The sequence below is a fragment of the Erinaceus europaeus genome, chromosome 8 (genome assembly GCF_950295315.1).
Source record: "Erinaceus europaeus chromosome 8, mEriEur2.1, whole genome shotgun sequence".
Taxonomy (NCBI): domain Eukaryota; kingdom Metazoa; phylum Chordata; class Mammalia; order Eulipotyphla; family Erinaceidae; genus Erinaceus; species Erinaceus europaeus.
In genome coordinates this window covers 13,374,304-13,395,897 of record NC_080169.1, presented here as the reverse complement: position 1 = coordinate 13,395,897, position 21,594 = coordinate 13,374,304, and the positions used below count along the sequence as shown (strand labels likewise).

At 47.4% G+C, this 21,594-nt stretch overlaps 1 protein-coding gene across 1 annotated transcript in view; it reads right to left on the bottom strand.

Annotated features, from left to right (window-relative positions):
* The window catches only part of AGO2 (argonaute RISC catalytic component 2), a 114,520-nt gene that overhangs the window by 68,096 nt on the left and 24,830 nt on the right, over positions 1–21,594 (bottom strand). The gene's annotated exons all lie outside the window — the stretch shown is intronic.

Sequence of the window (21,594 nt, the reverse complement as noted above, 5' to 3'; positions counted from 1 at the left end):
TACCAGGCCCTGAGCTGAGCCGGGCACAGAGAGTAGCTCTTGTGCTTCTGGACAGGCATCTCTGTGAGGAGGGGACCACTCAGGTCTGCGTCTCTCACACCTAGTGTCTCGTCTAGGGCTGGAATGGGACAGGTTCTGACAGCTCCTCACAACCCAGGTCAGAAAGCAGGCGCTGTCAGCCTAGCTATGAACCAGGACATGTGTGTGCCTGCCCCTGGTCAAATTCACAAATTTCACTCACAGGCAGCCTGGCTGACTGACTACATCAGCTATAATCACAGCAGTATTGTGGCTAAAATTAAGAGACATTCGCAGAATGAAGTACTCTGTATGCAGACAGCGACATCTGCTTCTGTCAGCTGGGGGTGAAATCAAACAACTGCACGTCGACAATATACAACCTGGGTGGCCAATTAGCCAACTGTAAACAAAGAAAAGCAAACCAGGGGTGATGGCGCGTCCACAAGAGCACATGCGTCACCATAGGCGAGGACTGGGGTTCAAGCCCTTCACCTCCATCTGTGGTGGCGCAGAGCTGCAGGTCGGTCTGTCCCTCTTTCTCAGTCTCAAAGAAGGGGGGGGGGGGATGGCGGCTGCTGGGAAGCAGTGATGAAGCTGTGTTGTGCATTGAGTCCCAGCAATACCCTGGTGACAAGACGAAACAAAAAAAAAAAAAACCACACACACACACACACACACACACACACACACACACACACACACACACACACCCAGACCTAGGCTAAGTTTCCAGAAATGAAGATTTCAGTCTGCCTCAACATCACAGTAAAGCAGAGCAGGAATGAAACTTTCTCATGCTGAGCCTCTGCAAACGTGAGTTTCGTTGAGATGAATGAATGAACGAATCAATGAATGAGCTGGGTTTGCACTGGCACAAAGAAAGTAAGTCTGTGACTGAAGAGGGAGGCACAGGATCCCACACCCAGACTTCAAGAACTCCCAAGAAGGGAGTCGGGTGGTAGCGCAGCGGGTTAAACACAGGTGGCACAAAGCGCAAGGACCGGCATAAGGATCCTAGTTCGAGCCCCCGGCTCCCCACCAGCAGGGGAGTCGCTTCCCAGGCGGTGAAGCAGGTCTACAGGTATCTATCCTTCTCTCCCCGTCTTCCCCTCCTTTCTTCATTTCTCTCTGTCCTATCCAACAACGATGGCATCAATAACAACAATAATAACTACAATAAAACAAGGGCAACAACAACAAAAAAAGAACTCCCAAGAAAAGGAAAGGGGTGGGGGATAAACATCACACAGCAAATGCTGGCTACCACTGATGGTCTCCTAGTGCTGCACAGCAGGACAGAGGCTGGCAAGTGCCAGCAACCACAAGCTTTGGTGGCAGGAGTGTCTGTGTGAGGAGGTCACTGGCGCCTCCACATTTCAAGCTGATAGTGAATAGGAAGGAGCCCAGAGCCCAGCAGGCCGAGGACTTCTCTAAGGAACTGCTAACCCCTAGTGATGACCCCTGTTCCCAGGGCCAGACCTTGCTCCAGCCCCTAAGTGGGCAACTTCGGGACAGAGGTGCGTGACCAGTGTGGGAAGCTGACCATTCTTTCCCCTGTGGGAGTGATCAGGGACAGAGGACATAATTCGTGTGCCTCTGGATTGTTCCACACATCAGAAAAGGGGTTTTCCCTTCAGCAGGCTAAGTCAGTTGGCACCCTGACAGGTGGGGGCAGGACAGAATCCTTCTGAGGAAATGTGTCATCTTGACATGTGGTGTTTGCGGTTCCCCTAAGTCTTTTGGTTGGTAAAAAGTCACTGGAAATCCCAACCTGTCTCAACCTGGCTCTTGGCAAGGACGGAACTCCCAAGGTGGGGGGCTAGGGGTGAGGATGGGGGGACGACTCAGGACAACCTTAAGCAGGGACACATTCACTTCAGGGGGTAGGACAAGTATAAGCACCCTCAAAGCTGGGGCTCCAAGTGAGTGTTTCTGCACCCTTGACCAACCCAGTGTCTCTGAGGATTCCTAGACACATTTTCACAGTCTGATGAGTAATATTCTACCTAAAAATAGTTAAACTTTGTCTTAGTGAGCAATACAGGATGTGCAGGAGCAAAAGACACATAGGTGGAGTTTACAATTAACAGCAAAACGGGTATCTGACCGCCCTCATGCAAGTGACCTCATTCTGGATCTTCACTTGATGAACGCAGACTACAGGTTTTTTTTTTTAATGGCCTTTTGTGGTTCAGCTTGAAATTCCCGTCTTTAAGTAAAACACAATCTCTTTGAGAAGTGGCCCCCACAGCCAGCCCTGTGGTCTGTAAAAGTACAGTTCTCCCTGTAAAATTCTGAATGAATTTCCCTTTACAAGTCAAACATCCCCCTGATCTGTTGTCCTCATTCATTAGAAATAATGAATACAGGACCTTGCCCTCAATGTGGATCAACAACTGTAGGGAATGTTCCATTCTCTGAAGGGAGGTTGGACAACATACTCTACCTATCACCTGAAAGATGGGTCCTGAAATTAGTGCAGCATCGAATGTTCCTAGCCGTGACCACAGAATGCCAGCTCAGACCAACAGGGATGCAGAGGTTACATAAGCTCTAGTGCTGACTATGGGCCCCAGGTCAAATGGATGGGGTTTAACAGTTAACAAAATTTATATACTTTTGCCATATTTGGGAGCTACTCTCTTCCCTGAACCAGCTTTCTAACCTTTTTCCAACTATGACACCATCTCCCCAAACAATAACTTAGGTCACCTGCATGTTAAATGTCAGGCTCGGGCAAAAACTAGTAGGGTCATGCCCCCCACCCCGGAATATACCTAAAATAGACCTACTAGCTCTATCCAAAACGGAGACCCCAAATCTTCATCTGCAATATTCTTGTCTTTAGGTTCATGATTAGTCAACATTTTTTCAGTTTTAAATCTTAACTCTTTTTCAGCCACCAGGTTCCAGATGCTACCATGATGCCAACTTGCCTTCTCTGGGCAGACGACCCCACCAATGTGTCCTGGAAGCCCACCACCCCAGAGCCCTGCTCCACTAGGGAAAGAGAGAGACAGGCTGGGATTATGGATCAACCTGCCAATGCCCATGTCCAGCAGAGAAGAAATTACAGAAGACAGACCTCCCACCTTTTGCACCCCATGATGATCTTGGGTCCATACTCCCAGAGGGATAAAGAATAGGAAAACTTGGGAGCTGGGGCAGTGGTGCAGTGGGTTAAGTGCTCGTGGTGCAAAGCGCAAGGACCAGCATAAGGATCCCAGTTCAAGCCCCCAGCTCCCCACCTGCAGGGGAGTTGCTTCACAAGGAACTAGGTGAAACAGGTCTGCAGGTGTCTATCTTTCTCTCCCCCTCTCTTCTTCCCCTCCTCTCTCCATGTCTCTCTGTCCTACCCAACAACAATGATAGCAATTAACAACAGTAATAACAACAACGATAACAATGGCAACAAAAGGGAAAAATACATAAATAAATAAATAAATAAATAAATAAATAAATAAATAAATAAAAGAATAGGAAAACTTTCCAGGGAAAGAATGGGATACAGAACTCTGGTGGTAGCAATTGTGTGGAACTGTACCCCTCCTATCCTATGGTCTTGTCAATATTTCCATTTTATAAATACAACTTAAAAAAAGAATAAGATACTTCTACAATATAGCTTTTATGAGATTGATTCACAGCCTGAACAAGAGCCTAAAAAAAAAAAAAAAAAAAAAGAATAAGAAAGCATAATGAAGAAATAATGAAAAAAGTAGGAAGGGAGGAGAGAGGAAGAGTGGAAAAGAAAGAAAGCCAGCAAACAGCAGGCAGAATTAAGGAGATGCCCGTGTGGATGCCTCAGATGCAGCCGTGTGTGTGTCAGGAGTCAGCCGTATGACATGAGCACTTGACAAATGTTCCCTGAAGACACGAGCGCAATCCTGTACGGACGGTGTGGAAGGGCCTCTCCACACACGTGGCACTTAACGGTTTTGATGCTGTTTGTTTTGTGATTCTCTGAGGACGAGCTGCCTCTCCACAGGAGAAGCATTACTAGGACAAGAACTATGTCTGGTTTTGTATAGTTGTGTAAGACAGGGGTAGAGGACTTTTTTTCTCTAAAGGGCCATCTGGATCTTTGTAGCATCATTCACGGGCCATTAAAAATTATCACTTAAAAACTAGCACTTAATATTGCTATGAAAGAAGTTTCTAGGTTTACTGGATTTCCAGTTCTGCCTGCATTTGCCTTGGCATAGTTAGACTAAATGATTTTGTGGGCTGTATACAGTCTGTGGGCTAGAGATTCCCCACTTCATCTAATGAATGGATAAATAAGTGAACATCTGAGCGTCAGGTTGGTAAGACAACTCACCTGGGAGGAGACCTGCTCTGTCATATGTGTGACACAGACGCTGTGCTCTAGTGGCTTTCTCGCTCCCTCTCCCTGAAAAGTCAGTCTGGAGCAGTGAAGTCCTGGCTGCTGCAGCAGCAACAGCAACAGCAACGGGACATCTTAGTGCCATATTGTCAGACTTTACTGATTTCTAAGTGAATGCCAGGCTTTCAGGGCAAAACCACAAGGCCTCAATCAAGATTACTACTGTGTTGGAGAGCTGTCTGCAGAGTCTCTGCTAACATTACAACATCTCCTTCAGGCCCCCCTTCCTAGGTCCACATCTTCCCACTTGGACCTGCTGCCTTCACTCTGCAGACAAGGAATCACAGCATCGGCCTGGCTCCAGACAGCTGACTGCAGTGCAAGAGTCCTGTTCCCAACCACCACCTGACACCAAAACAGATTCCAACTGAGTCCTCTGCCCACACCACCTATGGAATCCTTGAAACTCCCTGGTAAAAAAAAGTTCACAGGATTTCTGTCACACTTATGAAGTCTTCCTGTCTACTATCCAAGCATACAATACTGGCCCACCATTCCACCTTTCCACCCCTCCCGAGCAGTTAGGAAATGGGGGGGGGGGGAGGGAGGAGGGGGGGCGACGACACACAACTCAACCTAATACTCTTTTTTCAGAAATCAATCAATTCATCTTAGTGCCCAGGACATCACTCAATAGCCACAGGAAATGTGTGATGTCTTCTCTCATGACTACCATCTCGCTGGGTCCTCACCCTGACAAGGTAAACGTGATTCCTGGTGTACAGATGGGGCACTTAGAGAAGCAGGCACCCAACAAGAAAGATCAGATTCAAACACAGACCAGACCCTGCATGGGCTCTGTCTCCAGACAGACATGTCCCAAAACCTTTGAAGTAACTGTTTATGTCAAACAAACAGGGACTGGGAGATAGATCATTTGGTAGAGCACACACTTTACTACACATAAGGACCCAAGTTCGAACCCCCAGCACCACTTGGAAGCATCTGCATCAAGGGAAACTTCATGGCGGGGGGGGGGGGGGGGGAGGGCAAGCCCTTTGCCACTATCTGAAATTAGAAGCCGCAGAATCACACAGGCACAAAGCCCTGTTGGCAAGACAGTCAATTAATCAAGTGAAAAAAAAAAAAAAAAGACGCCTGAGTGGGGGCCGGCCACATAGTACAAAGAGCAAGGACCCACACAAGGATCCAGGTTCAAGCCCCCACTCCCCATCTGCAGAAATTAGAAGCTGCAGAATCACACAGGCACAAAGCCCTGTTGGCAAGAGAGTCAATTAAGGATAATGAAGCAGATTTGTTTCACTCTCTCGGTCTCCCCTCCCAACTTCTCTGTCCTGTCCAATAAAATGGGAGGGGGGATTGCCTGGAGCAGTGAATTCACAGTGCTAGCACCAAGCCCTAGTAGTAACCCCAGAGGCAGCAAAAAAAAAAAAAAAAAGCCCTGAACTAACATTGTCTATTAATCCAGACTCCCCAGGTTGGCACTGGAGAGCGTCGCAAGAGCTCCCACTTGCTGAGGTCTACCGACACACCTGGGGCCAAGTGGCAGCCTGGTCACTGTCCCCACCACAGCCCTAAAGTTCTGTCCCAGGGACACGGGGCAAAGCATAGGCCCAGCGTGTCCTTCCTTGAGACACAACATGCTCTCCTGTACAACTGCTGGCAAGGGGCATTTAAAATACAAGATTAACGCCACAATGTGAGGGCCAGGAGGTAGCTCGGTCTGGGGTTCAAGGCCCACTGTCACACAGGAGCACTGTGGACTGCACCAGGGAGCTCCATACATGGTAAAGCAATCCCCTCTCTCTCTCTCTCCCTCTCCCTCTCTCTCTCTCTCCTTTATTTTATTTACTGGATAGAAATTGAGACAGCCAGAAATTGAGATGGGTGGGGCAGACAGAGGGAGAGAGGCATCTGCAGCTCTGCTTCACCACTTGAGCCTGGCACACTGTAATGGCGCAACCAGCTGCGTCGCCACCCAGCCCCAAGTGATACTGTCTTTCCCTCTCTGGCTCTCTCAAAATTCAAGAATAAGGGGCTGGGTGGTGGTGCATCCAGGAGAGTGCACATATCACCATGCTCAAGGAGCCAGGTCCAAGGTCCCTCCTCTCAATTTCTCTATTAAAACAAACTAACAACAACAACAACAAAAGGCTGCTTGCTGGGAGAGTACATTCATTCTGCAGGCGCCTAACAACCTAACTGGTGGCAATAAAGTGAAATATAAAATAAGGAATACAGGGAGTCGGGCGATAGCACAGAGGGTTAAGCGCATGTGGCATGAAGCACAAGGACTGGTGTGAGGATCCCGGTTCGAGCCCCCGACTCCTCAGCTACAGGGGGAGTCACTTCACAGGTGGTGAAGCAGGTCTGCAGGTGTCTCTTTCTCTCCCCCTCTCTGTCTTCCCCTCCTCTCTCCATTTCCCTCTGTCTTATCCAACAACGAGAGCTATAATAATAATAACTACAACAATAAAACAACGGCAACAAAGGGAATAAATTTTTTAAAAAATTTAAAAAAACAAGATAGAAAGTCTTGGAGAGCACTCAGTGGGACTGTACATGCCTGTACAAGGCCCTGAGTTCATTCCCCACCACCAAATAAAAAATAAAGTCATAATCTGGCATCCAAAGACGTGGCCTGCATGTGTGAGGCCCCGGATTTGACCCGCAGCACAGCACATGAATCAGCAGTGTTCTGGTGTTCCTCTTTACTATCTGGGTGTCTCTCCTCTCTTATCTTGCTCATTAACAAATGAATAAAATTAAATGATTTATAGGTTGATAGATGTTATGCCACAAAGTCATTTACAATAAGCATGGCCATGTGGCCGGGGAAACAGCTCAAATGGTAAGAACACCAGACTTCCATGCCCGAGGTTCCTGGTTCAGGCCCTGGCACTCCACGTGGTGCTCTGATTTGTCGCTCCTCTCCCTCCTCTTTCTCATGGAAATCCTCTCATAGGCAATAAAATAAAACACATTTTTAAAAAATCTAAAACAAACATTTTAAAAATGTACTTATTTATTGCACAGAGAGGGAAGGACAAAGACAGAGAGACAGAGAGACACCTGCAGCACCATTTCACTGCTCGTGAAGCTTTCTCCCTGCAGGTGAGGGCCCGGCTTTGAACCCGGTTCCTTGCACCCTGTAATGTGTGTGCTTAAGCACTTGTGCCACCTGGCCCCACAAACTTTTAACTTAAAAAAGAAAAGTGGGGGACTGGGTGGTGGCGCACCTGGTTGAGTGCACATGTTACAATGCCCAAGGATGCAGGTTTGAGTCCCCGGTCCCCACTTGCAGGGGGAAAACTTCACGAGTGGTGAAGCAGGGCTGCAGGTGTCTCTCTGTCTCTCTTCCACTCTATCCCACCCTGCCCCTCTCAAATTCTGGCTGTCCCTATCTAATAAAGATATTTAAAAAAAAAAAAAAAAGTGAACGTAGTCACAAATTGGGACTTTCACCCCCAGATAAAGGAGACCCATACTGGAATCTGCTCAAAGGAGAAATACTAAGTCTCTCCTGCCCACTACACATACCCGGCAGCCAGCAACACCTTGCTGGGCCCTGCCTCACCACTCCTGCAGTGCTGAGGGAACCACCTGATTTCCACATGCTCCTTCCGAAAGACATGAGCTATGAGTGCGAAGCCACATGCGGTGGTGGTGTCTACAAGAGAAGCCCACCTGGCCAGAGTGGGCTGTCAAGCTGCAGACAGCCAACCTGCAGACCAGCAGTCCACTCTTCACTAGAAACAAAGACAAGAGGCCCGACTGCACACTTCACACGCCAAGAATGAGGTATATCTGCACAGATGCCTTTGTGTTGGATCTGCATATACACAGGTATGACAGAGTGTGACAGAAAATGAACTTCCAAGGCGCATGGCTGTGTGGGGAGTTTACCACTGCCCTCTGGTCACCCTTCGGGCACTGAAGGTACAGCCAATGCCACTGAAGGGCTTTCACACAGGAACTTCAAACTTTTTTTTAAAGAACTTTGCACTGCTTTACCGCTTGTGAAACTTTCTCCCTGCAGATGGGGACTGGGGACTTGAACCTGGGTCCTTGTGCACTGTAATGCTTACCCAGGTGTACCGCTACCCGGCCCCAGAACATCAAACTTTAACTTCACTGATGTACTGGGAAGAGATAGGCATTCCAGTATCTCTAACTAACCCTGATGCATCAGTACGTTTGTGAGGTCTGGTGCCTTTTAAGAGAAAAGCAGCTAGGAAGAAAACTTGACATTAAGCATAAAAAACTGGGCCAGGAGATAACTCTCCTGGTTGAGCACATAGTGTGCCGTGTGCAAGGACCTGGGGTAACCATGAATAACAGGTGTCACAGTGTCTCCGCCTCTCTCTCCTCCTTTCCAGCTCTTTCGTAAAGAAAAAGTCTGCCAAAAGCAGTAGAATCACACAGGTTCAAACCCTTGGTTCTGTCCCACAGGGCTACTAAAGAAAATCTCAGCCTTCTGCCCATTTTTACCAGCTAGGCAGCAAAACTATCCATCCACATCTCCTCCTCCCCTGGCAACATCCACTATTTCACTGGGCAGCCAGGTGTTAGGTCTCCCAGCCCCCAGTAGAGACGTGACTCCAGGTGTTCACTGCAAGGCACCTGACTACCACCCTGCTAATATATACACAGCATCCAACAAGAGGACATGTGCTGCAGTGTTTACATGTCTCATGCTTACGGTGGGAACCCCCAACCTCCTTCCAGACCTGGGGCTGATCAGGTTCTGCCCCACTGTGTGAATGACAACCAGTAAATTCCAGTGCTCAGAAAACACTGCTGAACTGACCTGTAGGGGGGCATCGGAAATTTTACTCTCTAGTCCCATGGGCAAGTCAGACTCCAACACCTGCTCGCTATGTAGTGGGTGCAGCCAATTCTTTTTCTTACTACAAAGACTTCTACGACACGGTCTATAACGCAGTCCACTTTATAAGATGAGATGCCTTGAGGTGAGTCATGAGGGTCAGTCACAGTTAAGACAGCAGATGTGCTGGGATTTGAGAGCAAGTGCATTGGATTCTGACGGCTCGCCATTTTTAGTGACAATGAAGACCCCAAAGACAGCTGACCAGCACAAGGACTGTGAGCCCGTTGGCCACAGGATGGCAGGGAGACTGCCCTGCGGACCCAGAGCTGCAGAGCCCTGGACTCACAGGTCTAGGCTTTGTATTCACACAAGGTAGTGTGCAAGGTCCAGGCAGTGCTTCACTTAGAATGTTAGCAAATCAAACAGGCATGCCAGCCCCCGCCCAGAGCGTTGAAAGCCCTGCACTAGGTGACATGTTCACAGACATACCATCATTGTTTAACATCTTTTTACTTGTCTGGAAACAGAGACCCTTTCTCATGTTTTAGAAAATGAAAGCATGCCAGACTGACAGAAGCCTCTAACTCAGGACAGGAAAGACTTCTTGGATGTGACAAAAGTTATTTACTAAAAAACTGGAAGCATCACTCCTTTTATAGAAGTATTAGTGGGATTTCTTTTGAGGTCAGAACCAAATGGTGCTTGAAATCACCACTTTGACAGAGTTCAGCAAATGCAGTAACAAAAGAAGATACAAGCTACAGGGCGGGAAACGCAGGCACAAGACTGCCATCTGACAAAACCACCCAGAGAAGATGACAATGAAACCCACAGGCTACGGAGGAAATACCAGCTCAGTGAAAACAAGCTTCCAAAAAGCCACGCTGTTCTTTCCACTATAGGTGAGCAGCCATCTGTTAGAAAAGTTAAATTTAGAAAATGCAGTTTGTAAACAACAAAACTCATAAAGGTACAAATGAGGGACAGGTATCAAATCAGCTTGACTGTCAGTGTATTGTGCCAAAGTACACAGCTCAGGGGTGGGGGAGGGCTCAGGTCCTAGAACATGATGGTAAAGGAGGGCCTGGCGGGGGCTGAATTGTTCTGAGGAAAACTGGGAAATATCACGAATGTACAAACTATTGTATTTTACTGTCGACCGTAAATATATACCTGAAAGCAGCAGTACACTAGAGTTTTCAGTGAGTACCCCCCTAACACTTCCTCTCCACTATTCCAAGGGTCCATGATTGCTCAACAATTTGTTTGGCTTTGTATGTTAACTCTCTTTCCAGTCACCAGGTTCCAGATGTCATCAGGATGCCGGCCAGGCTTCCCTGTACTGAAGACCCCACCAATGTGTCCTGGAGCTCAGCTTCCCCAGAGACCCACCCTACTAGGGAAAGAGAGAGGCAGACTGGGAGTATGGACCGAGCAGTCAACGCCCATGTTCAGCGGGGAAGCAATTACAGAAGCCAGACCTTCTACCTTCTGCAACCCACAGTGACCCTGGGTCCATGCTCCCAGAGGGCTAGAGAATGGGAAAGCTACTGGGGAGGGGGTGGGATATGGAGATTGGGTGGTGGGAATTGTGTGGAGTTGTACCCCTCCTACCCTATGGTTTTGTTAATTAATCTTTTCTTACATAAAAAAGAAAAAAAAAAGGAAAAATGGCCTCCAGGAGCAGTGGATTCACGGTGCAGGCACCGAGCCCGACAAATAAGCCTGGAGGGGGAAAAAAATGAAGAAACAAGAAGCTGGCCCATCAGGTAGTGTGTGCCTCCTGCTGCAAGGCAGCTGCGCCCTGCATGATGCAGCCCTTCTGGTGTGCTGCAGGGCTCAGAGGAAGGAGCTCCTCCACTGGCAGAAAGAAAACTAGAGCTTGGTCTGCTCAGAGAGTGTGGGCTCCCCAGGGCCCCAGGACTGATGCAATGCTGGTCTGAACCTGCACCCCAAGTGTGAGGAGATACCATCCTGCAGATTGGTCCCAAGTGAGCCTCCATTAGGCTACAGATCCTGAAAGCTCCTGATTGCAGAGGGAGCAGCAGCAGCAATGAACTCCCACAGTCATCGCCACCCCCCACCCCCCACCGTGTTCTGAGACAGAGCCCTCCCCACCCCACCCCCACTCGCTAGCAACAGCGTCAAACTGGGGACACCACCAGCAACTCCTCCTCCTTCCTCTGCCATAATCTCTCTCTCTCTCTCTCTCTCTCATTACTCAACACCTCAGACATGCTGCAACTGTGCACACATAAAACAGGAAAAGATGACACATTAGGGGTCTTACAAGAAACTGGAGGAAAGCAGAGACCAGCCATTGAACAAGTGTGGCCTGGGAGATAGTGAAGTGAATAAAGCACAGAACTCTCAAGCCTGAAGCCTCAAGTTTAATTTTCTGCATTACATGCCAGAGTGATGCTGTGGTTTCTTGTCCCCCTTACACACACACACACACACACACACACACACACCATTCACTCCTCCTCTCTCTCGTATGAATGAACAGATAAGACCACCCCAACTAGACAGGCAGCCAACTGCAAGGGAAACAATGCGAGAGAGAGAGAGAGAGAGAGAAGAGAAAATGAATGTGTACTCAGAGAAACTGCCCCTGAAGAATGAAGACACAATCAAGAGGTTCTTGATGTCATAAGCCAAGGTCACACTCCAGAAACAACTCATCTTTGGACCTTTCCACCTCCAAAGCTGCATGACTGGCTATGTCCACTCATCTCCTAACTCCAGTCAGACCACGGCTCCCGCCATGCAAAGCTTCATGGCCACACCGAGCCCAGCCCTAGCCCCTGACCATCAGTTTCCTCCTCCGTCCCTTCTGTAGTGTTCCAATTTTCTTTTCTTTTTGAAATCGAGAGAGGAGGGAGACAGAGAGAAAGCTAGACACCTGCAGACCTGCTTCACCGCCTGTGAAGCGACTCCCCTGCAGGTGTGGAGCCAGAGGCTCGAACCTGGGTCCTTACACCGGCCTTTGGGCTTTGTGTCACGTGCGCTTAACCCGCTGCGCTACCACCCGACCCCCCGTGTTTCAATTTTCATACCAGCTCTGCCCCCATGGTCCATCCCAGAGCCTCTGGTGTCCTTTCCTCAACTAAACTGGACACCTTGGGCTCCAGTCTGTCCCAAAGCACAGTAAGCCCCCCACACGCACATCTGCTGAGTCATCTACACTCCTGACTCCAGGACCTCGCCTTCCACACTCTCTGCCTGATCCTCAAATCAGGCCTCTGACTCCCTTGACCTCACTTGACAGGGTCACCAGCATCCCGGGTGTCATTCAGTCATGGACACGAAGAGGGTATCAGTCTCAATCCTCTCAACCAGACCCTGACTAAGTCCTATGCCTCCGACTTTAATGCCCACGTGTACTCTGAGCTCAGACACGCTCTCCAGGGGGAGTGCAATCTGCAATCGGTTCAGGCCATCACACAGCCAGGCCTGGAAATCAGGCAGGCAGTCGTTCTGCTCAGAACCCTCCCCCAGTGCCTGGTCCTCCTCCACTCATCTCCAGGCCTTTGCACTGGCACTCTCTCTGCCTAAAACCCTCTTCTCGCCCATCCCTCAGACCTGCTCATCCCTTCAGGCCTTTGTCGCACCTTGCTAAAACAAGCATCTCTCTCTCTCTCTCTCTCTCCCTCTCTCTCTCCCCCTCCCCCCCCCTCTCACACACACACACACACACACACCACCTGCTGCCTGGCAGCTTGTGCATTATGATCTCCCCGCACCAGATAACAGAAGAGGGCAGCAGACCAGGTGTTTGCACACACCAGCCCCAGAACACATCAGAGTATGGTGGTGGGTGAGTACAGGTACATGCCAGCTTCCTCTCGCGTGGTCCCACGCAAGTTGGATCTGCAGGCCGTCTGCCAGGTCTGACTGCTTACTTCACAGCATGGGGTGCAGTGAGCAGGAAGTAAATTGGGGTAGCTCAAGACATACATAGACCCCACTCCCACCCACCCCCCCACAACCCCTCTCCCTGACCTGTGATGGGCTAAGTCCCATCAGCATCTACCAAAACCTTCCCCACCCCTTGCAAAAAACAAAACAAAACAAACAAAAAACAGGTTATGCAAACAAAGAAAAGCAAAACTCTGCAGGGTTCTGATTCTTGCAAGGGCGAGCAGTGTTTCAGGTCTGTGTTAGGAACCTCTGACAGACACACCCCTCCGTGGTCTCTGTTTCCTGCACTGAATACACAGAAGAGCTTATTTTCTTTAAACAGTTAAAGGGAACACTTTAATCTCTACTTACGATACATTTTTCAATGATAAACTTTTTTTTTTTTTAATCACACATCAAAACATGCGGTCTCAGCATCCACTGGGCCAAGCCTGTGGGGCATGGGCACCGCAAACCGAAAGACAGCCCCTCACGTCCATGACAGAGCATTTGGGAATCAAGCAGTTCAACTCATGATTTTGCTATTAAAATATTCTCCTGTATTTTTAAAGATTTACTTTCCAACATGAAAGAACTAGAGCATCTCTCTGGCACACGTGATGCCAGGGTCAAATTCAGAACCCTGCTCTGCAAAGTCCAGCCAGTCTTTTGTTCACTTTGTTTATTTTGCTTTGCTTTTCAGTGCATGCGTGACTTCCCAGTGGCCATTCTTTCCCTTTTCTTTCTTTTTGATAGAGGATGAGAGACAGAGAGAGAAAGGGAGAGAAACAGGAAAGATGCCTGTAGCACTGTTCTACCACCCATGAAGCTTCCCTCCCTCCTGCAGGTGGGGACCAGGAGCCTGAACTCAAGTCTTCGTGAGAGAAATGCTGTTTTCACTTTAATTTAGCAAGATAACTATCACAGCACTACTGCCAAGCTAACAAACACTGTTCCCTGTATAAAGAAAGCCATCTGCAGAGGCTAAATAGAATAAGCTTCAGCTCTGTCCTAAACAGTAGAATTTCTCTACATGCTTCAGCAAGCCTCTTGCAGCTAATGCCTATGGCTCAATCCAATTCAACACAGGGCTAATTTGACTGTGATTCCCTCACTCCGAATCAACACAGCTAACTCCCTGTGGGGATACTTAGAAGCAAATTTACCAAATAACAGAAATCAGAAAACTCCCCCCAATTTATACAACCAGACATTTGAAATGTCATTTCTAAATGCTGGCATCCTGTAGAGGTACAACTTTTTCATGTTGGAATAATTAACTAAGAGTAATTTTGTTGAAAACCAAGCAGATAAAATCCCCAGGACTGTTTGGCTTCATTCATCAATTCCTTCTACAAAAGAGAAAAGCTCACAATTTAAATTAGACAGAAATGTGGTCCATGCTCTTGGCTCAAGTTAAGAGCAGATGTGTGGGCTGGGAGATAGCTTGCCTGGTAGGGTGGACATGCACCTCACTCTTTTCAGGGTCCTGGGATAAAGTGCAGGGGCCACATGGGAGCAACATGGCACCAAGGGAAGTTCCGTGGATGGTGGAGCAGTGCTGTGGTTCCTCTCTGTGTGTCTGTCTGTCTCTACATACAGATACACACAATTAAAAGAATGAAGGGGGTGAGGAAGAGATGTTGGCCTGCTGGCTCGGGATCAGTGAAATCATACCCAATGTTGCAAAAACAAGCAAGAGTCTTTGTTCAAACATCCCCTCAGAGATTGAAGTAGCAGGAGGTAAATTATATAACAGAAAATAATGGTTTCTAAAGCATTAGGGAACCCCAGGAGAGCAGCCCACTAGGGGAGTTAGGTAGGTTACACCTACACTCTGGCAATGGTTCACATCTGACTGGAATAACTCTCAAGTACTTTAAATTACAGGAGTGAGGGCTGAAGACAGCCGGCCTGGCAGAAGAGACACTTCATCATACACCAGGCTCTAGGCCTTGGTCACCACACAGAGGAAACCTCACGAGTGGTGAGGTGATGCTGTGGTGTCTCTCAGACTCTATCTTAAAAAAAAAAAAAAAAAAAAGGAGTGGAAGGGTTGGGAAGACAGAATAATTGTTATGCAAAAGACTTTTATGCCTGAGGTTCTGAGGTCCTGGGTTCAATTCCTAGTACCATCATAAGCCAGAATTGAGCAGTGCTCTGTCTCTTTGTCCCTCCCATTCATTAGGAGAAAATAAAAAAATATATAAAATGAATAATTTAAAAACCATGAAACTGGAGGTAATTATACTTAATGAAGTAAGGAGGTGAAAGACACACATTTGCTTATATGTGGAATATAGAAAATTGAAACACATGAACGTGAAAAATAAAAACTTGAATTATCTGAAGCTTTGTGAGAACCCTGGTGGTTATCACTGAGAGGCGAGAGACAGAACTTTGATGGTGAGCGCACTGTGAAACTATACCCCTGTTATCTTATAGTCTTGTAAGCCACAATTAAATTACTAATAAAAAGAAAAAGGAAAAGGAAAGAAAAGGAAAGAAAAAGGGGCCAGGTGGTGGCATACCCAGTTAAGCTAAAGGACCCAGGTTCAAGTCTCAGCTTCCCACCTACAGGGTACACTTCACAAGAGTGGTGAAGCAGGTCTGCGGGTGTCTGTCTTGCTCCTTCTCTGATCCTCACCCCCTCTCAGTTTCTCTCTGTCCTGTCAAAAACAGAAAGGGGGGGGAGGGGAGGGGAAATAAATAAATAAATAAATAAATGGAGGAAGGAAGAAAACTGTCTACCAGGAGCAGTGGATTCATAGTGCCGGCACAGAGCCCCAGCAATAACCCTGGTGGCAAGAAAAACAAACAAATAAATAATAAATATTCAGGCATGAAGCCACAACAACAAAACATGACAAACAAAACCAAGCAAATAAATAAATATACAGAGACAGATAAATTACATGAGCAGAAACATACGCTGGCCTGTACCGGTACTGACTCAAACACCAACGGGTAAAAAGCATTCTGAGGTGATGGCACAAGTAAGCTGCGACAGTGGGAGCCATTTACTGGGTAGCCCCTCAGCTACTGCAGGCTTAGCTTCTGCTCCTGGAAGACTCCTCTCAACTGTAGACTTGAACAGGGAAGACAGGGCCAAACTCAACTGATGAAGCTGAACGAAAGGAAATGCCCAACAAAGCGCTGTGTGCCTGTGCAGAGCTTCTGAGGCCGACAAAGAGCTGAGTAAGAATAGGAAGCCCAGCAGCTATGCTACAGAGGAAGTCACCAGGCTGGAGTGAGACCTGAGTAAAGACACCTGACAGTTAAGTCCTGCAAAGTGAAGCAAAGTATCAACAATAACTTTCCCCCCAGTCTGCTTGACAACCCAAGCCTTCAGGTTCTGAAATATACTCAACTCAACTACCTTATTTTAGCAAATCGTGCAGACTACCTTGTGTTGTGAAAAAGCAGTCATGCCCAGTAGGAAAAAAAAAATTAAAAACTCAGATTTACTAAAAACTCAGAATATTCCCCATAATTACATACACAGAGCATAACACTGAAGAACAGTTATCATTCCAGACAAGCAACATTGGTCCACAGAAAGTAGGTCAAGGAGGTGATTCAGCAGGTGGAATGCAGGTCTTGCACTGTGAGGTTCCAAGTTTGATCATATTAAACAAATAACGAGGAGGGGTGGAGACACAATGGATGGAAGGACATCCACCTGTCACCTCCCTTCCCACACAAGCAAAGAACTGAGACATTCATTCTCCAAGTCATTGGAGAAAAAACTGGATTTTCAAACATGAGGTCAGAGTTGCAGCATCCTGTGTGCTAGAGTGATGCTCTGGACTTCTCTACTCCCACCCCCTCTCTCGTCAGTAAGTAAGGAGCAGCAGCAGCAGCGGCAAACTGCAGAAGTCTACATGCTGCGTGACTCCACATGTGTGAAATACCCAGAAAAGGCAAGTTGTCGTGGCAGCCAGGGAGCAGGAAGGCAGCTCTCCTGACAGCTAGTTAAGGACAGAGCTTCTGCCTAGGGTGACAACGTCCTGGAGCTGGGAAGAACTGTTGGCTACAGAGCCTATGGTCATACTCAATGCCACTGAGTAGTACGATTTACAAATGGTAAATTTAATCTGGTTGGGGGAAGACAGCGTAATGATTATGCAAACAGACTCTTGTGCCTTAGGCTCCGAAGTCCCAAATTCAATCCCCCATACCATCATAAACCAGAACTAAGTGTTGTTTTAGTGTTTTAAAAAAAAATTACCATTTTCCATATATATATGTGTGTGTGTGTGTGTGTGTAAGTCTCAAAAGTACATGTATTTTACACACATACCTACATATACGGTCAGTATCTTTTCCTAGCTCTGCTCTTCTTATGTCCCTAGAGAGGTCGTGGAGAACCCCACGGCAATGCAGTCAGCAGGTCAGCTGGGGGTGGGGGGAGCTTGGCGCTCAGAGATTACCATGTGTTCTATAAATAGTCAGCAACCTTTGAGACGGTGCACCAAGGCCAGAGTGACCACAAGAGCAAACACGGCGCCCTTGCGCACCCTGCCCCCCAAGTCCTCCACCTCGGACCTGGGTCCTGCCACTGGCAGTGCGCTAGTCCCCACTGCGAAGTCCCTTCTCCTCTACATACTCGCCTCCAGAATCTGCCATGCAAAGAGGCCTTCTTTGTGCCAAATCACATGTGATTTACGCAGACTGCCTGCCCATCCCCCCTCCGGCCCCTGCCCCCACCATGTGAGTCTAAGTTCTCTGAGAGCAGCAATGAGCTGTTCTGAACTCTTCTGTATCTGGGATGGGACCTGCACAGCACAGAGCAAATGTTCCACATATGCAATGAAGAAAAGAAAGGAGAGAGGGAGGCACAGGGTCAGATACTGCAGAGACCAGAGATCAGGAGCAGACGGGGTTCAAGGGAGGGAGTTATGTCACTATACCCAGTCCAAGAGGTTTTTTTCCCTTGTCCCGAGCAAGGGTTGTGACAAGACAACAACAAAGTTAGTACAAACAACTCTTTGTAAAAAATATATACATATGCATATACATATATATATGCACAGATCTATGAAAAGTGGTTGCTGAGAGTGGCGCTGGCACTACAAATTTACTGCTCTCAGCAACCACTTTTCCTTTATCTTTTTATTTTATTCCATGCAGACCTGCACACACACATATATATATATACATACATACATACATACATACATATACACAGTTTTTTTTAATGACAGATACAGAGAACAGAGAGAGAGAGAGAGCGTGAGCGCAGCTATAGTTTATGGTGGTGCTGGAGATTGCGCCTCAGGCATGAAAATCTTGTGTGTGGGGCCAGATGTTGGTTGAGCGCACATATTACAATGCACAAGGACCCAGGTTGAGTTCCCAGGCCCCACCTGCAGGGGGAAAGCTTTGCAAGTGGTGGAGCAATGTTGTAGGTGTCTGTCTCTCACCCTATCTATCATTCCTTTCTTTCTCAATTTCTTGTTGTCTCTATCCAATAAATAAATAAAAATAATAAAAAATTTAAAAAGAAATTTTATATAAAAATCTTCTGTCTGTCTGACATTTTACCAATAATTTTAAACTACTGCGACCAGTTAAGAATCAACTAGAATACTTTTCTCTATGTGGGTCACACCTTTCTAGAGCAGGTCAGGAGTTATCAGCAAGCAGCACATATAAACCACCCTATAGTGATAGGACCACGCAAACACACACCCCAAATCTTTCAGAGGGCTCTGAGGTCAGGGGGTGGGGGAAGCAGACAGTTTCTTTGGGAGGAGAGAGGCTAACTATTCTTAAATACCTTGGAAGGAAGGAACAAGCTTGCCAGGTGTTGCTGTGGAAGGTGTCCTTTTACCATGAGCCACAAAAATGTTTTAGGTTCACTCTGGATACTGGCTGGGAACTTGGGGGGAGGAGGATGGGGAGTACAATTATAGGCCACCAACCTCTCCTAGGTAAACACAGCAATTCCAGGTGAACTTAAGAGATGTAGGGGGGAGGGGAATCTTCATTGCATAGCAAAAATCAAAGACAAATTTTCTAAGCACCACCATGCCACAGTAGGTGTAAATACTACCAACAAACTGAAGACCCCTCGCTGGAGCCAGGGAAGCAGTTCAGCAGAGGGCTCGCAATCTGCACACGTATGAGGCCCCGGGTCCCAGCCCCAATATCACACACAAATAAATACTAAAGACACACTTTAAACTGCCTACTTTCAAATAAGACACATGGAAGGAAGCAACTAGTACCTTAGTCAACAAACCTGACCCAACTCAAAGCTACCACCCATAATGTCCCCTTTCCTTCTGCCCAGAATAGGAAACCCTCTATGCTCTTCCCATCCTAGTCCATCTGTCTCCCAACACAGTGGTTCCAAGAAACGGGCCACCTAGAGACTCTAAGAATCAAACTGGAGCTCAGCACAATTCCAGACTCCAAAAGAGACTGTGTTCTTGGGCAGTTGAGCATGTCTATAAATCATGATAAGCTAGTGATTGTGAAGAATCTCTCTAGCACATACTGGGACTAAAGATTATATACAAAGGTAATTCCATGGAATGAAATTTAGGAGTTCTCAATGAATAGTTGCCAAGGTGGGTGGGTGGGGGTTCCCCAAACCCCTGACCCTTTAATGATTGTGTTGCAAAGGTCGGCGATACATGGGACCTGCAGACCTGTGTCTCCGGGTTCCCATCATGTAAGAACATAATCCTGTTGTCTCCACATCAGCACTGTTTTTACTGTGGTGCCAAGACATCATTTGCCCCTTTGTGCTGACATGGCACTAATATCAGCCCTGGGTCCAAGTCCCAATACCACAAACAAATAAATACTACAGACACACTTTAAACTGCCTACTTCCAAAAAAGACACCACACTACCAGCTCAGGTACCTCAGTAGGGGTGGGAGCGGCAAGCTATCCCAAACAGTCCTCAACGAAGCAATCAACAGCATTGATCTATGAGGTGGGACTCTGGCGCCCATCTAATGTCCCATGTGAGGAGACGGGATGATGCATAGCTTCACATCCAGAGCCGTGTGGCAGGAGATGATTTGTGAGCTGGGCTTCCTGCTTCACAGATTCTTTCTCAAACCTGCATCAATGGGCCTGCTGCTTCCGGGAAAAGCTGCCAGCTTCTGCCACTATAACGCCCCAGCTTTAACAGGAAAACGCAGTTTCAAGGAGAGTTTGTGTCCATGCCTTGATCTTCAAGCGTCCACATACTCACCACCTCCTTCAGAAGAGATGGGTAGTTACAACTATGACTGACAGCTGAGCCTGCTCAGGTAGTGAACCCCTGGGAAGAACCACAGAACCCACAGAACCCAGGGAGGTAGAGGCTCCCCAAGTGACCAATACACAATGCAGGTCACCCCAGGAAAAAGACTTCTAGACGAGTACCTGCTCCCAGCTCCAACATGACAGCTGATTCTCAAGAAACTACTATGGGTCAATTTTTGGTGTGATGGTGAAGAATATCCCCTACTCTGTGAAGAGCCCACTAAAATACTCTTCCCTCCGGCCACCCACGTCAGCCTGAAGCCAGATGCTCCTCATATTTCAGGCCAAACAACACTGGACCGGATGCTACATAGTAGGCACACAATAGACCATAGCAGAAGCTGCCTTGTAGTTAGCAAGTTTACCTCAAACTGCAAACCACTTTATATATATATGAGAGAGAAAGAATGGATATATTAATACATTTAGGCTATTTTTAAGTATTACCAGAACACTACATAGTTCTGGCTTATGATGATGGGAGAAGGGATTGAACCTGGGACTTCAAAGCTTCAGGCATGTAGATCTTTTGCATTACACCATCTATCTTCCCCACTCCATACAGGCATTCTTATTGTTGGTATAGCACAGTATTTCAAGCCCCTTGGTTTTAATTCTAATGCAAACCCTTACAGATTAAAATCTACTCAAGTGAAGGGTCTCTGGGGTCCTCAGTATCCAAGACTACTAAGAGGTGCCTGCCAACTCAAAGGCTTCAGAACTGCTGTCTGAATGTACAGTCTGTGGGGCATGGGCTGTCACTCCGAGCAGTCTCTGAAAATACTACAAGGCTATAGCCTTGCCTCAGTTTCCACAGGAATAATGAGTCCCTGCAGATGAGTGACACATAGGGCTCCACTCAAGTACTGCAGAGATGTCCCACCTGGTTTCCATCACATGATCACTACGCAGGCCAGCTGGGAGAGGGCTGCTCTGACAGTCACATGGGGCTCATTCCGGTCAGGTATGGGCCCTAGGCTGAGGGGGCTGAGGCATTCAGTCATCACTAGTCTTTGCTAATGGAGGAGTGAGAAGTGAAAGACACAGTGTGGAAAGTCCACTCTCTAGGAAACTAACACCTACAAAAGGGAAATGGATACCCACATGAACAACTTCAGCAGAGTAAACACAGAGAGTTAATCATTAGTAAATATGGAAGCAGGTCACGTTTGTTCCAAAGTAAGTTAAATAATCCACAACAGACCTGAATGGATTACGCTAAC